The sequence below is a fragment of the Aotus nancymaae genome, unplaced genomic scaffold, assembly GCF_030222135.1.
Source record: "Aotus nancymaae isolate 86718 unplaced genomic scaffold, 86718_ANA_hifiasm-v0.15.2.pri h1tg000014l, whole genome shotgun sequence".
Taxonomy (NCBI): domain Eukaryota; kingdom Metazoa; phylum Chordata; class Mammalia; order Primates; family Aotidae; genus Aotus; species Aotus nancymaae.
Window position 1 is genome coordinate 84,503,400 of NW_026988425.1, and position 20,406 is coordinate 84,523,805.

Sequence of the window (20,406 nt, forward strand, 5' to 3'; positions counted from 1 at the left end):
CAAGTCCTGGATATTCTTGTTAATTTTCTGTCTCATTGATCTGTCTAATATTGACAGTGGGGTGTAAAAGTCTCCCACTATTATTGTGTGGGAGTCTAAGTCTCTTTGTAGGTCATTACGAACTTGCTTTATGTATCTGGGTGCTCCTGTATTGGGTGCATGCATATCTAGAATTGTTAGCTCTTCTTGTTGCATTGATCCTTTTACCATTAGAATGCCATTCTTTGTCTCTTTTGATCTTTGTTGGGTTAAATCCATTTTATCAGAGACTAGGATTGCAACTCCTGATACTTTTTTGCTCTCCATTTGCTTGGTAAATCTTCCTTCATCCCTTTATTTTGAGCCTATGTGTATTCTTATACATGAGATTGGTTTCCTGAATATAGCACATTGATGGGTCTTGAGTTTTTATCCAATTTGCCTGTCTGTGTCTTTTGATTGGGGCAGTTAGCCCATCTATATTTAAGGTTAATATTGTTACGTGTTAATTTGATCCTGCCATTTTGATGCTAGCTGGTTGTTTTGCCTGTTAGTTGACACAATTTCTTCATTGTGTCGATGGTCTTTACCATTTTTGGAGTGGCTGGTACTGATTGTTCCTTTCCATGTTTAGTGCTCCTTTCAGGAGCTCTTGTAAGGCAGGGCTGGTCGTGATGAAATCTCTCAGCAATTGCTTGTCTCTAAAGGATTTTATTTCTCTTTTGCATATGTAACTTAACTTGGCTGAATATGAAATTCTAGGTTGAAAGTTCTTTTCTTTAAGGACATTGAATATTGGCCTCCACTCTCTTCTGGTTAGCAGAGTTTCTGCCTAAAGATGTACTGTGAGTCTGATGGTCTTCCTTTTGTGGGTAACCCAACCTTTCTCTCTGGCTGCCCTTAGCATTTTTTCCTTCATTTCAACCCTGGTGAATCTGACAATTATGTGCCTTGGGGTTGCTCTTCTTGAGGAATATCTTTGTGTTGTTCTCTGTATTTCCTGGTCTTGAATGTTGGCATGCATTGCTAGCTTGGGGACGTTCTCTTGGATAACATCCTAAAGAGTGTTTTCCAGCTTCGATTCATTCTCTCTGTCACGTTCAGGTACACCTATTAAATGTAGATTGGGTCTTTTCATATAATCCTGTATTTCTTGGAGGCTTTGTTCATTTCTTTTCACTCTTTTTTCTCTAATCTTGCCTTCTCGTTTTATTTCATTGAGTTGATTTTCAATCTCTGTTATCCTTTCTTTTGCTTGATCGATTCGGCTACTAAAACTTGTGTATGCTTTGCAAAGTTCTCGTGCTGTGTTTTTCAGCTCCATCAAGTCATTTATCTTCTTCTCTAAGTTGGTTATTCTAGTTAGCTTTTCATCTAACTTTTTTACAAGGTTCTTAGTTCCTTTGCATTGGATTAGAACATGTTCTTTTAGCTCAGAGCAGTTTGTTATTATCCACCTTCTGAAGCCTGCTTCTGTCAATTCATCAGACTCATTCTCCATCCAGCTTTGTTACTTTGCTGATGAGGAGTTGTGATCCCTTGAAGGAGAGAGGCATTCTGGCTTTTGGTGTTTTCATCCTTTTTGTACTGGTTTCTTCCCATCTTTGTGGATTCATCCACTTGTGGTCTTTGAAGTTGGTGACTTTCAAATGTGCTCTCTGAGTAGATGTCCTTTTTGTTAATGTTGAAACTATTTCTTTCTGTTTTTAAATTTTCCATTCTAACAGAAAGGTCCCTCTGCTGCAGGACTGCTGGAGGTCCACTCCAGGCCCTGGTTGCCTGGGAATCACCTGCAGGGGCTGCAGAACAGTAAGGGTTGCTGCCAGTTTCTTCTTCTGTTATCTTTGTCCCAGAAGGGTACCCACCAGATGTCAGCCAGAATTCTCCTTTATGAGGTGCCTCTTTGGATACACAGGGGCCAGGGAGCCACTTGAGGAGACAGTCTGTCCCTTATCAGAGCTCAAGTGCTGTTCTGGGAGCCCTGTTGTTCTGTTCAGAGCTGCTGTGCAGGTACATTTAAGTTTCCTGCAGCAGAACTCATAACTGCCTCTTTTCCCAGTTGTTCTGTCCTGGGAAGGTGGGGCTTTATTTATAAGTCCCCGATGTGTGGTGCCTTTTTTCAGAGATGCCCTGCACAGCATGGAGGGAGTCTAGTCACAGTCTGCCAGCAGAGGCATTGCTGAGCTGCCATGGGCTCTGCTCAGCTGCTGTGTAAACTTCCTGTGGTTTTGTTTACAGAGATACAGTTAGGACTGCTTTGGTAATTGCAGTCTGCTTCAGTAATGGAGGACTGCCTCAGTTATAGCAGACTTCCTCAGTAATGGCGGACTTCCTTGGTAATGGCAGACTGCCTCGGTAATGGCAGACTTCCTTGGTAATGGTGGACTGCCTCAGTAGTGGTGGACTGCATTGGTAAGGACAGATGCCCTTCCCCCTACAGAGCTCAAATGTCCTGGGTCAAGCTCAAATTTCTGTGCTTGGTGCAAAAATCTCAAGCCTGAGCATTTCAGTTGCTGGTCTTTGTGGGGGTGGGACACACAGCCAGATCACCTGGCTCCCTGCTTTGAGCCCCCTCTTTTTCAGTTGAATGTCAGCTCTGTCTCCCAGGCACTCCAGGTGCCAGTTTAATTGTCCTCCCAGCTTTGTGTGAATTTTTGTGCAAAATCCCATGGCACTGGCTGAAACAGCCATGCTGAAAACTCATGGTGTTTTTGGCCCAGGAATCTCCTGGTCTGTGGGCAGTGAAACTGCAGGAGAAGCACGGTATCTAAACCATAGTGCTGGAGTGGATGGAAAAGCCCCCAATGGCCTCTGTTGGGGAGGAAAGGGGTTCCTCTGGGGATTGCACTTCCCAGGGGAGGCAGCACCCCACCCTGCCTCAGCTTGCCCTTCTTGGGCTACACCCACTGTGCAACCAGTCCCATTGAAACGCACCAGGTACCTCATTTGAAAATGCAGAGATCACTTACCCTCTGCATAGCTCTCACTGGGAACTGCAATCCAGAGCTGTTCCTATTCAGCCATCTTGCTTTGTCTCCAATCTCATCCTTTTTTATAGCTGCATAGTATTTAATGGTATGTGTGTACCACATTTTCTTTATTAAATCTATCATTTATGGGAATTTAGGTTGATTCTATGTATTTGATACTGTGATTAATACAACAATGAACATTCTTGTGCATGTGTCTTTGTGGTAGAATGATTTATATTTCTCTGGGTACATACCCAGTAATGGGATTGCTGGGTTGAATGGTAGTTCTGCTTTTAGCTCTTCAAAGAATCACCATACTGTTTTCCACAATGGTTGAAGTAATTTATACTCCAGCCAACAGTGTGTTACTCTTCCTTTTTCTCTGTTATTTTTTGACTTTTTAGTAATAGCCATTCTGACTGGTGTGAGATGGCATCTCATTATGGTTTTTATTTGCTTTTCTCTAATGATCAGTGATATTGAGCTTCTTTCGTATGCTTGTTGGTTGCATGTATATCTTGTTTTGAGAAGTGTCTGTTCATGTCCTTTGCTCACTTTTTAATGAGGTTGTTTGTTTTTCTACTGTAAATTTGTTTAAGTTTTTTACAGATGCTGGATATTAAACCTTTCTCACATGCACAGTTTTCAAACATTTTCTCCCATTTTGTAGGTAGTCTATTTACTCTGTTGATAGTTTCTTTTGTTGTGTAGAAGCTCTTAAGTTTAATGAGATTCCACTTGTCGATTTTTGCTTTTGTTGCAATTGATGTGTTTGAAATGCAATCTTTGCCCCTTCCTATGTCCAGGATGGTATTCCCTAGGTTGTCTTCCAGAGTTTTTATAGTTTTGGGTTTTACATTTAAGTTTCAATTTATATTGAGATTATTTTTGTATATGGAGTAAAGAATGGTACAGCTTCAGTCTTCTACATATGGCTAGCCAGTTATCCCAGCACCATTTATTGAATAGAATGTCTTTTCCCCACTGATTGTTTTTGTCAGCTTTGTCAAAAAAAATCAGGTGATTTAGATGTGTGGCCTTATTTCTGGGCTCCCTATTTTGTTCCATTTGTCTATGTGTCTGGTTTCCTATCAGTTCTATGCTGTTTTGGTTAGTGTACCACTGTAGTACAGTTTTAAGTCAGCTAACGTGATGCCTCTGATTTTGTTCTTTTTCTTTACAATTGCTTTGGCTATTCGGGCACTTTTTTGGTTCCACGTGAATTTTAAAATGGTATTTTTCTCATTCTGTGAAAAATGTCATTGGTAGTTTTATAGGAATAACACTGAATATGTAAATTGCTTTGAGCAGTATGGCTATTTCAGTAATATTGATTCTTCCTACCCATGAGCATGGAATGTTTTTCCACTTGTGTCATCTCTGACTTCTTTGAGTAGTGTTTTGTTATTCTCATTGTAGAGATATTTCACTTCTCACATTAGCTTTATTTCTAGGTATTTTAATCTTTTAGTGGCAGTTATGAATGGGATTTCCTTTCTGATTTGGCTCTTGGCTGAGCTTCTATTGGTGTATAAAAATACTAGTAATTTTTGTACATTAATTTTATATCCTGATACTTAGCTGAAGTCGTTCATCAGATCAAGGAGCTTTGGGGCAGATACTATCGGGTTTTCTGGATAAAGAATCATAGTGTCTGCAAATCGTGATAGTTGAGTTCCTCTCTTCCTGTTTAGATGCCCTTTATTTCTTTCTCTTGCCTGATTGCTCTGGCTAGGACTTCCACTACTATGTCGAATAGAAGTGGTGAGAGAGGATATTTTTATCTTGTACAGGTTTTCAAGTGGGATGCTTCCAGCTTTGCCCAATCAGTCTGCTGTTGGTTAAGGGTTTGACATAGATGACTATTCTGAGGTACATTTCTTCAATATCTAGTTTATTAAGAGTTGTTTAACATGTAGGGGTATTGGAATGTATCAAAAGTATTTTCTGCATCAATTGAGATAATCATGTGGTGCTTGTGTTTAGTTATGTTTATTTGATGAACCACATTTATTGAATTGTATGTCGAACTAATCTTGCAAACTGGGGATGAAGCCTACTTGATCATGGTGTATTAGGTTTTTGATTTGCTGCTGGATTCAGTTTGCAAGTATTTTGTTGAGGATTTTTGTATCAAAGTTCATTAAAGATATTGATCTGAAGTGTTCTTTTTTGTTGTGTCTCTGATAGATTTTGGTATTAGGATGATGCTGGCCTCATAGAATGAGTTGGGAAAAAGTTCCTCCTCCTTAATTTTTTGGAATAGTTTCTGTAGGAAAAGTACCAGCTGCTCATTGTACATAATTGATAGAATTCAACTGTAAATCCATTGGGTCCTGGGATTTTTTTTTTTCTTTCCATTGGTAGGTTATTTATTACTGATTCAATTTCACAGCTCATTATTGGTCTGTGCAGGAAACCAATTTCTTCTTGGTTCAGTCTTGGGAGAATGTATGGGTCCAGGAATTTGCCCATATCTTCTAGACTGATATGGTTTGGCTGTGTCCCCACCCAAATCTCATCTTGAATTACCACATGTTGTACGAGGAACCCGGTGGTAGGTAATTGAATAATGGGGGCAGGTCTTTTCTGTGCTGTTCTCATGATAGTGAATAAACCTCACGAGATCCGATGGCTTTATCAGATGGGGTTTCTCTGCACAAGCTCTCTCTTTGCCTGCCGCTATCCACGTAAAATGTAACTTAATCCTCCTTGCCTTCCATCATAATTGTGAGACCTCCCCAGCCATGTGGAACTTTAAGGCCATTAAACCTTTTTTGTAAATTGTCCAGGCTTGGGTGCGTCTTTATCAGCAGCTCGAAAATAGGCTAATTCAGGAAATTGGTACCAAAACAGTGGGGCACTGCTGAAAAAAATACCCAAAAATGTAGAAATGACTTTGGAACTGGGTAACAGAAAAAGGTTGAAACAGTTTGGAGTGCCCAGAAGAAGACAAGAAAATGTAGGAAAGTTTGGAATTCCCGAGAGACTTGAGGAATGGTTTTGACCAAAGTGCTGATAATGATGAGGACAATGAAATCCAGGCTGAGGTAGTCTCAGATGAAGATGAGAAACTTTTTGGGAACTGGAGCAAAGGTGATTCATGTAATGGTTTAGCAAAGGGAATGAGGCATTTTGCCCTTGTCCTAGAGATTTGTGGAACTTTGAACTTCAGAGAGATGATTTAGGGTATCTGGCAGAAGAAATTTCTAAACAACGCGTTCAAGAGGTGACTTTGATGTTGTTAAAGGTATTCAGCTTTATAAGGGAAGCAGTGTGTAAAAGTTTGGAAAATGTGCAGCCTGACAATGTGATAGGAAAGAAAATCCCATTTTCTGAGGAGAAACTGAGCAAAATGTTTTGCAAAGTAAAACATTTTACTTTGCTGAGTAACTGAATTAGTTTATTTCATTAATAACCTTTAAACATTATTCCACCAAAAATGTCCATTTGGATTTTGAGGCAATTGATTTTGAATCATTTTTTCTACTAGTACTTAGAGAATAGAGCCACTTAACTTTTAAGGCCACTCCTGTGTTTTTACAATAAAACCAGATACATACATAATAGATAAAATGTTCTTTTTGTTCTTTATGGCAGCAGATATTTGAATTCCACTCACAGGGAATTATTAATCAGCTCAACAAATACATATTCAAGATCTAGTATTCTCTGGACATGACCCTTGGCACTGAGGATAGAGTTGTAAATAAATCAGTAACTGTCTAAAAGCAACTTAATTTTAGCAGGCATGGTTAATGCTGATATGGTTAATATTGAGTGTCAACTTGATTGAATTGAAGGATGTAAAGTATTGTTCCTGGGTCTGTCTGTAAGGGTGTTGCCAAAGGAGATTAACATTTGAGTTAGTGAATTGGGAGAGGCAGCCCCACCTCAATCCGGATGGGCACCATCTAATCAGCTGCCAGCATGGCTAGAATAAAGCAGGGAGAAGAGCGTGGAAGGACTTGACTTGCTGAGTCTTCTGGCTTTCGTCTTTCTCCCATGCTTAATGCTTCCTGCCCTAGAATATTAGACGCCAAGTTCTTCAGTTTTTGGACCCTTGGACTTAGACCAGTGGTTTGCCAGGGACTCTTGGGCCTTTGACAACAGACTGAAGGTTGCTCTGTTAGCTTCCCTGCTTTTGAGGTTTTGGAACTTGGACTGGCTTCCCTCCTCCTCAGCTTGCAGACAGTCTAGCGTGGGACTTTACCCTGTGATCATTAGTCAATACTCCTTAATAACCTTTCCCTCATATATACATCTATCCTTTTCCTTTAGAGAACCCTGACTAATAGAGTGGGGAAGACAGGTAAGAGAAAACCAAGGACACATGTGATTTAAGATGGGTAGGGATAAGTGCAATGAGAAAGAAAAGAGAGCAGTGTAAAGAGAATAGAGTGAAGAAAGAGGTACTAATTTACATAGGATGGTCAGAGAGGTCTTCTTGGTAGAAGTGACAATTTAGTCAATATTGTTGAACTTGAGAAACCATGTGCTGTACAGTAAGGTTAAAGCAGTTTATTTTGGACTTTGAACTCCATATCTTACTCATACCTATTAATGTTTGCATATTAAGAAATGCAGCTCTAGGCTGTTCATACATCGCTTTGAAATACTATTCCGGTAAGAGGAGGCACAATTCAATTATTTAGATTTTCTCTCTATAAATTACCACTACATTGCAGACCTATATGGGAGATTACATGTAGATGTCCTTAATTGGAGTTTTGGCTGTTTGCTAACTCACTTATGACCTCATTTCACTAGTTTCCAAAGTGATAGGGGAGAGGAGAAGGAGGCTAACTCACCTTCATGCAAGGCACTTTGTTATATATGTAAGCGGAGCACAAAGACATTTCACATAAATGATGTTTTTGGCTTCCAATGTTTTAAAGTTATGTAGTAGCAGCTTCACTTAATGAATGACCTGGCTCTGTCCATAAGATATTAAGTCATTAAAATATGTTAATTAAAGAAGGATGGAAGATACAAATCTACTTTATTTGATTTGTCTAGAGAACTTTCTCACTGAGCCTTACTCTCGAGGTGGTATTAAAGTGCAGGTCCTGAATGAACAGCAACAACCAGGAGCCAATACTGACCTCATTCATGTTAATCCATTACAGAAACTGTCCATGGAGTCCAAAACACAATAAATAATCAATAAGAGATTAAAACCAGTTTATTTGTCTCTAAGACATTTTTTTTCCCTGGTTAATAGATAGATGCAAAAGTGAGCAATAATAAAATGGTCATGCATACAATTCATCTTCTCACAGAGAATTATGACTTTACAAACATAGACTTACAATCTGTAAGTCAGGAAGGAGGAAGGCCATTCTTAGAGAGCAAGACCTTCATATAATATAACAGTACCTATAAACTTACCCTGGTTTTTATTTAAGAATAAAGGGGCTGGAAACTATAAAATTCACTTGTCTTACTTCTGCCAGTTGTTTACTGTCGTTTACCGAGAACATAGCTTATTTTACACTTCATAGAGTTCTTGCATTTTCCTGAGTCACTAAGTTACTTGGTCACCCAGTGAATACATTTTATTGAGGGTTTACCAATTACCAGTCACTGTTGTAGGTGCTGTTAGGCAAGAAAGATTAAGACCTTGCCTTAAGTAGTACTAAATAAATGATAATGTGACAGCTGGAGTGAGAGACTGTGTTTAAGTTAGAGTAATCAAGAAAGGTCTCATAGAAGAAATGGTTGGATAAGAATGGATGTAGTCATGTGAAGATGTAGAGAAGAACTTTCCAAGAAGAGACACAAAATGCGAAAGCTATGAGATGGACAAGAGCATATGTGTTAAGAAGACAGAAAGAAAGCCTGTATAGATGAGCAATGAGAAAAGAAAAGAAAAAAGAAAAGAAAGATAAAGTCTAAGGAACAAGAAGAAGTCTAAATCTTGTACAGCCTTGCAGATCATGGTAAGGAGTTTAAAGTTTATTCTGGTGGAGACGGAGAGCATTGATGGGGTTTAAGTCAGTTCATGATATGATCCAACTTGTAATTTGGAAAATCACTCCAACCTGCTTCTTGGGAGGATTATTATAAATTGAAAATGCATCACAATGAAAACAGAGAGAAGGCTGCTGCTGTAGTTTAGGCAAGAGCTAATAATATCTAGGACTAGGATTATATTGATGATGATAACTGATAGATTCAGGATAATTTTTCTTGTAGATGGTACTTAACTATTGAACAAAATATCAGATGTGAAGAAAAGTTTAAAAATGAAAGAATAACTAACAGGTTTTGGGGTAAGTAATTGGATGGACAGTGGTGCCATTTTACAAGTAGGGAGCCCTTAGTGAATTTAAGAAGGATGGAATAAGTTGTCCTGTTTTGGCTGCTAAGTCGGGAGGAATATTTGCAGTATGAGCTGTAACAAGGGAGAAACAGAAGAAACTTTCTACCATTAGCATCCTGATGATTATGGAAGAACACTGAGAATTATATAACAGCAGCTATACTTGCTCCATCTGATTTTGTTCTCCTAAGCCCTCCTTGTTTGACGTTCTGTAATTAAATACCTAAGCATACCTGATTTTTTGAAGTTTTTGAGGACTCTTGCCTCAAAAATAATAATAGTTTACACTCGTTTTACTTTTGCAAATTAACCTCAGGATTAACCAATACAATTTTTTCCTCACTGGTGCTTAAAATGTATCATTTAACTAATAGTAAATGAAGAAATAGATTTATAAAGAACCGAATGTTTAATGTAAGTGGTGAAAGTGTCTATCTTTGCCTTGTTCATGCTCTTACAGGAGAAGCATTCAATCTTTATTTTACTAAATTTATCAAAGAATAAGATTTAGTAGTCTTGTTGCTTTTTCTGTTATTTTTCTAATTTCCAGCTTTACATTCACTTTCTTCTACATACTTTGGATTCAATTTTTTCTCTCTTTCTTTCTTATTCTTAAAGTGGAAGCGGAGGTGATTGATTTGAGACCTTTTTTCTTTTTTAATATTTCCCTTTAATCATTGCTTTAGCAGGATCTCATATATTTTCATATATTGTGTTTTTATTTCCATTCAGTTAAAAATACTTTTAAATATCACTTTTTATTTCTTCTTTGGCCCATCAGTTAAATGTGGTTTAACGTTACACACTTTCCAAATATCTTTTGAAATATTTACAGATAATTATATATGATACAGTTTTTAAATATTTGAAGTTTCTCAGATATGTTAAAAATTTATCCATTTTTATTTTATATATTTGAAATCTCTATTAGCTATAGAAATGTGTAGAATTTTTCATGTCATCTTGATAAATTGACCCCTTTATCATTATGGTAATATGGTTTGCTCTGCAATCTGCCTGTCTGATAGTTATATTGGCATTCCAGCTTTCTGATTCTCAGTGTTAGCATGGAATATCATTTTACATCATTTACATTTAATCTATTTGGTAACATGGTTGGATCTTTTTAAAAAATCAAGTCTGACAATCTTTGCCTTTTAGTTGGTGTGTTTAGTCAATTTGCATTTAACATGATTATTGATATAATTGAGATTGAACCTACCAACATGTTTATTTTTCCTGTCTGTTGTTTGTTACCTTTTACCCTTTTTCATTTCTTTACACTTTTTCATGATTCTTTCCATTCATTTTTTAAGTTTTTGTTTTAAATCTTTTCTTATCAACTATAACTCTTTTATTTTTTTTTTTTTCTAAAGTGGATTCTTTAGGGTACAGATTCTTAGTTTATCACTTTATAACTTCAATTAATATTTTACTACTTTATATGTAAGACACTGAAAATACTGTACTTCCTATTTACTACCCCATCTTTAATGTTGTTGTTGTCAAACATTTATTTCTACATTTGCTATTGATTTCAAAATTGTCGTTAAAGAAATCTATTTTTTAACATTTATTTTAGATTAACATGTATTTTTACTTTTTTTGCAGAAAATAAATGATAAATTCTTATTTATTGAAAGACATTCATTTGAGGAATAGCGATATAATTGTTTGTTAGGTAAGCTTATATGGCACATTCCACTAATTTGTATTTCTGCATTATGCTTTCTGTTAATTCCAGAGCATAATATTCATGCAGCGGTGGTAGGAAGTATTGATTTTTTTAAAAAATGTCCATCCTCTTTATAAAGCATTGCAACATCAGGAAGATTTAGTTGGGTTCACCATCTACCATTTGAGTATGTGATACTCTAATGTTAAGAAATCAAGTCTAAGTCTAGGAAATTTAGACCGATTATTTTTGATATACAAAACTTACATATGCAAATCCAGTAGTTGTACCTGGCTTTCAGCTATTTTTGTGTTGACATTTTCCATCTTTTATGGTTTGTCCCAAGCACAAAATCCATGGGATACCAGGTAATGATATAATATAGTAGCTGCACAGTTTGCTTTTCCATACTATTCAGGAATCCAGATTTATCTGAAGGTTCTTTTTTCTCTCCTATAGTATCACTAAGTATTTCATCAGATAGCTTAGCTGTAGTAGGTGTAGTCTGGGGAATCACAGTGTGTCCAAACCCTTGGTAGTGACCCATGGGTGAAGATGGCATAAAAGAAGCAATGGAAATTGCATTTTGTGATGATTATGATAGTAAGCTTATATGTTCATTCTGATCTTGATCCTCGAGAAACAATTTTTTTCCTGGGATGTTCCCTATCTGTCCAATATGCCTTACTTGTTCAGAAATATCATCTCTAATATTTGAGACATCCCAAATGGCAAGAAAGGAATTGAAGCATGAGCCCTCTTCTGCTTTTTGGACATATGGTTTATGTGAGAATGTGTAATGATGAGCAATGGTAGCGAGGAACATCTCAATACAGATAATGAAGTCTGGAGTTCTGTGGCCACAGCTTCTACAGTTTGCCAGTCCCACGTATGCTTTTCAGAAATAACGCCAACCTTTACCAACAAAGCAATCACTACTGCTTGCCAAAAAGAAACAAAAACCACCAGCTTTACACAAAGAAATTTGCCAAGAGGTTGGATGGGGCTCAGTTCTTCCTTTAGTACTTTATAAAATAACAGGAGACAACTGTAACATGTTGTCCAAGTAAGTCCAAGCATTTGAAAAGCTAAAGTTCCCTTCGTCATGTATACCAAGCAACTCACAGATTAAAGCAACGATGGTGGTGAAAGGTCTGACAACTATGTACTGCAATACACCTAGTTTGCGCCTAAACAGCAATACTTCTTCCATAGCCCATTGTGGACAGTAACATAAAGGAGGGAAATGTTTCTGCTGATCTTTGGCTTCAAGGATTAATACTAGATTTGGATACCGGTTAGTTAGATAATTGGTAAGGAATCCCATAAAGTTGTAAATTACATAAGCTTCATAGCATTCTCTGCATATGCTATGCAGGCATATATGCAGGTTATGTAGACATATTGTACGGTGCTGAGGTTTGGACTATGAGTGATACTGTCACCCAGGTACTTAGAATAGTACTCAACAGTTAGTTTTTCAACACTTTCTCCCATCTCTCCTTCCCCAGTTTAGTAGTTCCCAATGTCTATTGTTACCATCTATACATTCATGAAGACTGAATGTTTAATTACTACTTATAAGTGAAAATATATGGTATTTGATTTGTGTTTCTATGTCAATTCATTTAGCATGGTGGCCTCCAGTGTATCCATGATGCTACAAAGAACAGGATTTTGTTATTTTTATGACTGTGTAGTAGTCCATGGTATATAAGCACCACAGTTTTAAAAATCCAATCAACCATTGATGGTCACCTGATTGAATCTGTTGTTTGCCATTTTTTATAGTGCTGTGATGAACATGCATGTTTATGTGTGTTATTGTGGTAACATGACTTGGTATTTTTTTTTTGATATATACTTAGTAATGGGATGGTTGAGTCAAATGGTAGTTCTGTTTTAAGTTCTTTGAGAAATCTCCAAACTGCTTTCCACAGCGACTAAACTAATTTACATTCTCACCAACTGTGTATAAATAATCCCTTTTCTCTGCAGTTTTACCAACATCTGTTTTGTTTTGTTTTGTTTGACTTTTTAATAATAGCCATTCTGACTGATGTGAGATGCTATTCATTGCAGTTTTGATTTACATTTCTCTGATGATTAGTGATATAGAGCATGTTTTTCATGTTTGTTGGCCTCTTGTATGTCTTCTTTTAAGAAGTGTTTGTTCTTGTCTTTTGCCCATTTTTTAATGGAGTTTTTAGTTGAGAGTCAAATCAAGAACACAGTCTCATTTACAATTACCACAAACAGATAAAATACCTAGGAATACATCTAACCAAAGAGGTGAAAGATATCCATGAGGACAACTACAAAACACTGGTAAAAGAAATAACAGATGACACAAACAAATAAAAAAAATTACATGTTCATGGATTGGAAGAATCAATATCATTAAAATGACTGTACTACCCAAAGCAATACACAGATTCAATGATATTCCTAACTACTAACATCATTTTTCACAATATTGAAAAAAAATTCTAAAATATATATGAAATCAGAAAAGAGCCCAAATATCCAAAGCAATCCTAAGGAAAAAGAACAAAGCCAGAGGTATCACATTACCTGACTTCAAACTATGCTATAAGGCTATAGTAACCAAAACTGGATGGTATGGGTACAAAAACAGACACAAAGACCAGTGGAACAGAATAAAGAGCCCAGAAATCATAGCACACACCTACAGCCATCTGATCTTTGACAGAGTCAATAAAAATAAGAACTGGAGAAGGACTTTCTATTCAATAAATGGTGTCAGGATAGCTAGCTATCCATTTGCAGAAGAATAAAACTGGACCACTATCTTTCACCACATACAAAAATTAACTCAAGATGGATAAAATATTTAAATGCAAGATCCTAAACTATAATAATCCTAGGAAAAAAAAGTAAGAAACACCATTCTGGACATCAGCCTTGGGAAGGAATTTATGACTAAGTCCTCAAAAGCAGCTGTAACAAAAACACAAATTGATGAGTGGGACCTAATTAAACTAAAGAGCTTCTGCACAGCAAAAGAAACTAAACAGTGTAAACAGACAACCTACAGAATGAATGGAAATATCCAAAAACTATGCATCTGACAAAGGTCTGATATCCAGAATCTATACAAAACTTAGATAATTGGATGAGAAGTCTATTATTTTCATAGACATGAAAAATAAGGTGAAATTTTTCATATTTACTAACATGCATGCCATTTCCAGGGCTCTTTATTATTTGTATGGCGTGTATTTTTCACCTTAGGAATTGTAATATTCATTTCTAGAAGTTTGATTTGTATCTCTCTTTAATTTTCCATAATTCTACTTAATATATTCAATCTTTTCTCTATCTTCTTAAGCATATGAAACAGGGTTATAATAGCTGTTTTAATGGTTTTGTCTACCAATTTTATCATTTGTATTTTATACATTATTAATTCTATCTTCTTAGATACTTTATAAACATTTCTATAAATATCACTAAACATTTTTTCTTAGTCACAGTTAAGTTTTTTGGAAATAGATTTGATCCTTTAAAAACTTGCTTTTGGGCTTCATTAATTCATATCAAAGCAGACTTTAGTTTAGGGCTATTTTGCCTGATTTCTGGGGCCGTAATAGACTTCTGACTATTCCACCTGATGCCTGTGAATAACTTGTTTTCTTTCTCTTAAAGACCATTGTCCTGGTTGCCTATCAAAACTTTTCCACCATAGCTGGTATGGAGAAAATGTATTCTTAGCACTCTGCCCTAGACAATTGTTCCCTCTCAATATTATGCACTTATTTTCCCAGCCTTAGTAGTTTCCTTCCACACATACACTGATTAGTACTTAGGAAGGCTAATGTACTGCAGGTTAATGAGGATCTGCTATAGATTCATAAGGTTCTCTCTCTTTCTGTGCACCCTTCTCCTCTCTAGTACTTTGCTCTGTGAATGCTAGATACATTGGTGGCTCCAAACTCCAAACTTTGTGTCCTCAACTGAAAGAGTTAGCTAGGCCCCACCTCAGGTACTCTCCCTGTATTACAGCCTGGAAACTCTTCCTTCGGACAATAAGCTGAACAATCTGAATTCTCTTCGTTTCTCTTTTTTTTCAGAGATAATTATCCTGGTTACCTAATCTTCAATATATTAAAACTGCTATTTCATATATTTTGCCCAGTGTTTTAACTGTTCCACACCGTAGGGTTAATCTATTTCTTAAAGACTATTAATTCATAATATTTGAATGATTTTATTCCTCTCATATTTTCATTAATTTATTTTCTGAATTATTCAAAATAGCAAGAAAATTAGCAACATGGAATAAATTGATAAAATTTGCTTTCAAATAATTTTTAATTCCTAATGGATGCTGGAGAGACAGAAAACAGTTGCTGTCTAAGATAACCTTATTCTAATTAATTATTTTTATAACAATGAATAAAAAAATATAATACAAATAATATACAATATACCTCTAGGCCACCCAGTCTATGAAGAATGTATTAAAGCATAACATTTCAACTAAGGAATTTCAAGGTCAGCTACTTTCTGATGCCTTGCTGAATAATTGCCCAAGAGGTTAAATGCTCCTTTAGTGGGCCTGTTAATTGGACTGTGGATTTTGTTTTTTTGTCTGTTGTCATTAGTTCCCACACAGTTTAGCAAAATGGTTTACAGGCTGCCCCCTGGAACAAATAGTAGTATAGAGAGTAATAGTAAACATGCTACTGAGTACATTTCTGCTGCCATTTTGAAGTTTTTAATTAAAACCTTTTGGTTGCAATTCTATAAATAAATTTTATATAGGACACTTAGTATTTTTCATAAATAATTTAGTACCCTTCACTAAAACGGATGACATTTTTTCTTACAAGATCAACTCTACTTTTTAAGTGTGGATAAAATATATTTTGGAGGAGGTTAAAACACAATCTCTTCCAATGAAATGCCCAACATATATAATTTATTTCCAACTTTTCACAAAAGCAGAGAATGCAAAGTCCAAAAGATCTTCACCATTGCCATATAAATAGCAAAATGCTGAAAAGTTTTGTTGCATGAAACAGTTAAATATTAGTAAATATTGACATATGACAAATTTCATAGTATCCATTAACCTTTGTATTTTCCAAATGTCATAGAATATTTTAATTACACAACCTTGATCAACTTCAACATCATTGGTATAACTCAAGGCAGGCATTGTAATTTGTCCTAATTCTGGGCTATTCACCTCAATTTAAAAAATATAATCAGTGTCATAATGTTTCTAAAAGTTAAAACTATGTACAATATTCAAAAAATAAATAAAATTTTGGTATTGCTTTCTTTAACAGCACATGAATTAAAACTGCATTATAATGAAATTGCTGCTGAACATTCCCATTAATATCAAATGAATTCATTATGACCAGCACAGCTACAATGAATACTAAATGAATTAATAATAATGAACCATTTAAAGTGTTACCTAATTGTTTTATTTCATTTTTATGTATATTTTGGTCCTATTTTAACTGTTAGGTTAATAGACAATGACATTATATGATTAATTTTCTTGTCTAATGTTGGATAATGTGTTCATGCTATTTTCTGGTGATCTCTGTATTTAACGCTTTTTATTTTACCTTGGTCTTTCCACTTATTGTCTCCTTATTTGATACTACTACTAGAATAGAAACAAGAATAGCACATGTGAAATGTTAATTTGATATGAAAAAGGAAGCATTAAGATAAAAAGTGACACTGTACCACAGACATCTCCACTGTACACCTTGGGAAGCAACACAAATACTTGAAAATGGCAAAGTTGGCCTGTTAGGTTCTCCGCTTTGATGCTGCAACAAACAAACGAGCAACAACAACAAATAAACTCTTATGCTTTTTTTGTTAATTTTTCTGTCTCTGCCAGTGGACAGAGACCATTAGTCAGGAACAAGTAAATGAAAGTATCACTTGCATAGAAGTTCTTTGGCTTTAAGAAAAATCTTAATCAGCTTTATTATTATTTATATCAAAAAGTTTTAATTATTGATTAACCACTTGCTTCTAAATTATTTGTAGACCTGCTACATTTACTAAATGTTATCCATTGTACAGAGTAGCACACAGACTTCGTCTATTTTCCACGACTTTGAGGTTTAAGAGCTCTCCCCTTATGCCTACCAACCCGTCTCTCCTCCTCCCATGCAATACTCAGATCCTTAATCTTTTATCTGAGAAATGTCTTTCATGTTGACAGCTTCTCCTAAAAGAATGATGGTCAAAAGTTGTGTTCAGTTTTTAGTAATGTTTTGAGCATTTTTTACATGACTCATTTTTTAATAGTCAACATTAAAAACTGGAAGATTAATATAAAAATCTAGATGTCTAGCTTTTTTCGATAAATAGATATCTCTATTAACACTTTCACCATAATTCTGTATGGCAATGATAATCTCAATGGAACAGATGCTGCACTCTTTGACACAGTGTTAATTTTATCATTGACTACATTCTTCTTATCCCACACTTCATTTCTTATTTGTGAGACCTATGTGATCATCATCATCATATAGACAAAGATAGATAGATAGATAGATAGATAGATAGATAGATAGATAGATAGATAGATAGATAGATAGATGATAGATAGATTATGATCCAAAATGATATAATCTGAGATTGATACAAGCTCCTACCTTTCCCCAAATCTCCCCTATCATCCTCCACAGTGCTTGGGATTCCCTCAGTAAAAAAAAATATGTTTGTAGATAAAGTATCTCCAATGTGCCTTTGAGAGCATGAAAATGAGAGGTTATCTAATCAGCAGGATTTATTTAGTCAAGGAGGTTTGTAACACAAGTATCATTGCACTTTAACAAACTCCTGAAGAAATGAGGGCCTAAATAGGAATTTTAGATAGGGATATTTGAAAGAGACATGTCCTTCAAAAGGCTCACAGAGAGCTTTGAGGGCTGGATCCTGGGGATGATGTGTGAGCAAAATAAACATTGCTTTGGGGTGCTGGACTCAGATGAAAGATTTAGGCAGAGAGTAGAAAGGTATCTAGATGGATGATATTTTAAAGAAATAGAATGTATTCACTGAGCCTGATTCACTTGCATTAAATATCATCTGTCCCAGCAGCCCTTTGATGTTTTCTAATCAGCCTTTAAGCTGTTTTCTTAAAAAGAAAGCTATCTCTTTGGAGCACTTATTATGGAAAATCACAAATTCATTCTGACTTTCAGAATCAATGGATTTCAAGGGGCTCTTAAAATTGAGAATGCATATTCTACATCAATTAAATATTACTTGCTGTTATTTATTGTTTTTTCGTAGGTGATGTAGTTACTAAATTACTAGGAAGTAAGCCTTAATCTTACCATTGTGTAATAATGTAGTAAAAGTTTATAAGTAGATATACTCTATTTCCTTGGCTGCTTGCAATTATTTGAAATTTGAATGCAAGCTTTTTCAGAATCATGACTAAAACATTTTATTCTATACTATTCAGTGGCATCGAGGAGGGCAAGGGAGCCATTCATATAACTATCTGGGAATCATAAGAACATTGCTTCTTAGATCAGGCATCAAGAATGATTGATATATTCCTTTTGGTCTTTGTGTATCTAGAGTGTCTAATGAAATTGCTTGATATAGCTTCATTTTTGTATACACTTTGGTGAAGTTCTACCTAAAAGAAGTAAAATTAGCCCCAGGCCAGGAATATTTTTCACTCTTTACTTAGAGTAATTATCTAGAGAATTTCAGATTGCCAACAATTTTTTAATGAAGTCCTTTTCCTCTTTTTGTTTTGAATGACTTAATATTCTTTTTTAAAATAGTATTTCCCAACCTGTTTCCTTTCTCTAACCTAAATGGAGGAAGAGATCTTTGAAAAACCTTTCATTAAGAGAGTGACTGCCCAATCCCTGAGTATATTCTCAGAACTTTTCATCATGGAGCCTTTGAGAATGTTTGGCGCCATCTGTGCCTCGATTTTCCTTTCTTCTGATTTTTCTTTTTTTTCTTTTTTGTCTATTTTTTTTTTTTTTTTGAGCTGAGGTGCCAGCCGAGCCAGCCTGTGCCTCTGTTTTCTGCCAAAAAGGAAAAAAAAGAGAAATGCCATGAATACTAAAATAAGAAATTTTTTTTAGTGTTTCTGGTATAAGCACTGTACATTTCAACTGAGTTTTCTGTAAGAATCTGTTTTTATCATCCTTTACAATAGAAAACCCACAAGAAAACTTGTGGTCTATTAGCAGAAAACAGAGGCCCTGGCAAGCTCCAGTGCAGCACAATCCTACAGTTGGGAAGCTGGGCAAGAACCCAAGTTTGTCCACGCCTAAGAACAACACTGTCTGCTAAAATTACAGTTTTCCCTTTTCACAAACCTCAAAGTTGTGAAACTTTACTAACTTTAAGAAAAGAACAGTTGGCCATACAAAAGATACACTTCCAAATCCATCGAGCAACTTACTTATACTTGCAAATGAACCACTTGGAGTGAGTCTTAAAATGTATTTGTTCCAATTATTCTGCTAAGGTAGCAAGCAGAAAGTAATCATTTTCTATGTATACTGTGAATAAGAGACTCCAAATGTTGGTTCCAAAGAAAGACTTTGACCAATAGTTGATAAGTGGGTGTGTAAGAAAGGGTGCTATAGAAATGATAGCCACATTTTAAAAAGTACGAAGTGTTTTCTCAGTTCTTATATCTCCAGGATGATATAATGCAATGAAGTTAGAAAAGAGTCATTTTTTAAGCTCTGATGTTTTCTGTTTTTGTGATCTTATAGAGTTGAGTATTGGTAATTAAGCATTGCCAAGTAACTCAACAATTCAGATATGTCCATGGAAGATACAGGTTGATATAGGGTGATACTCCATCAACAAATTGAATTATATTGCAAAAAGTTTTTAGCAAATCTGAGCTAGTTATTAAATATTTGTATCAATCAGAGTTCAATCAGGTGACTCAAACCAAAAATAAATTAATATAAGGGATTGTGTGCTGGTAGAAGTTGGTTAATTGGTGAGAGGAGGAAAAAGGACACTGGAGGTCCAGAGATGTAGCAGATGCCAAAGGGCAATTACTATAACTAGGCTGAAAAGGAGAGGACAACAAATGAGCTAAGAACTGGTAGAATCCCTTTATTTATATGCTGTGCTTCAGACCTCCTCAGAAAGAGCACGGCTTCTGCAGGGAAGAGGCACCTTGCTAGAGGCTATGCATGCTATGTTTGCATAGGGTATGCTTGGCTCCGGTCTGTAAAAGTAGTGTAACTGTTGTTCAAAGATGTGAGAGGATCAAACCTAGATGTAGCTACAGGTGAGAAGAGGATCTAGCTGGAGCTTCTCAGAGCAGGCAGCAGGACTCTCATGCTGAGCTACAACAACTGAGGGCCAGACTTGCAAGAGAGGTGTCTTTTTGCTGACAGTGGCTTGCTGAGTCAACAAAGGACAGACTGGATAGCTTGGCCTCATGA